The following is a 900-nucleotide window of genomic DNA, read 5'->3' as shown; positions in this document are numbered from 1 at the left end:
TTTTCATTTTGTCATTTGTATAAAGCCACCCCTCCTCGTGTCCCTAAATAGCCAAATGGCGGTGATAGATCGATTACAATAAAAGTTGATTTCCTCTATAAAAAAAGCACTTGATCAAATTAAGTTACTTTTTTTCAGAAAACTTCATTCCATAACGGGTACGTACAATATAATTTTAGTTCCGTTAAGAATTGAGTTATTTTGTGAAAATGTTGGTAAGTTATGATAGTAAATTATTTTGTGAAAATGTTGGTAAGTAATGATAGTAAATTATTTGTTATGATTGTTGTTATTAGTGAATGAAATGTTGTGATATACTGATATTGGTGAGAATTATGTGGAGGTATTTTAGTTTTTTTATTGGTGTTTGTTGTGGTTAGTATAGAAGTGTGATATAAAAACAGTGGTGCGCGCATAATAAAATATACTTACCTGATGTCGGGGTAACGGTGATCATTAAGGTCGTTCCCCCAGAGCGAGGCCCATCCATTGCACTGCGGTTGGGTTGACCTTTGCGATCGTCCCAAATGTGGATGACTCGGACATGCTATTTCTAAGTGTGGGGTCTGCGTTCGCGCTCACCCCGATAATACAGTCAAAATCAGAAATCCTTCCCTACTTCTTCCAAGTACCTCTCACTCGTAGGTTTGTACTCCCTCCGCTTAATCTCTGTAATACCAAGAAATAGGCAATTTCTCTCGACCAGTCTATGATCCACTTCAATTCCAACGTTCTGATTGTATCTAATTTACATGTAAATGTAATCAACGTTTAATCGTAAGGAATTCGTGTAGCTGTCGCCTACAGCTACTGAAAGTGTCTTCTTTCGATACGCAGTGTGGACATAAGCCCTGTTACAAAATTTCTGAACTATTTATTATGATAATATTAAAATAAATT

General features: G+C 36.1%; 1 non-coding gene across 1 annotated transcript; it reads left to right on the top strand.

Annotated features, from left to right (window-relative positions):
- Window positions 1–424: 424 nt before the first annotated feature.
- LOC145271515 (U1 spliceosomal RNA) lies at window positions 425–587 on the top strand. The gene has a single exon (XR_013865926.1). It is a non-coding gene; the product is annotated as a U1 spliceosomal RNA (small nuclear RNA).
- The last annotated feature ends 313 nt before the right edge of the window (window positions 588–900 follow it).

The sequence above is a fragment of the Euprymna scolopes genome, chromosome 46 (genome assembly GCF_053919585.1).
Source record: "Euprymna scolopes isolate OS-2025 chromosome 46, ASM5391958v1, whole genome shotgun sequence".
NCBI classification, from domain to species: domain Eukaryota; kingdom Metazoa; phylum Mollusca; class Cephalopoda; order Sepiida; family Sepiolidae; genus Euprymna; species Euprymna scolopes.
The sequence above is the reverse complement of the archived record's forward strand: the minus strand, read 5'-3'. Positions and strand labels throughout refer to the sequence as shown.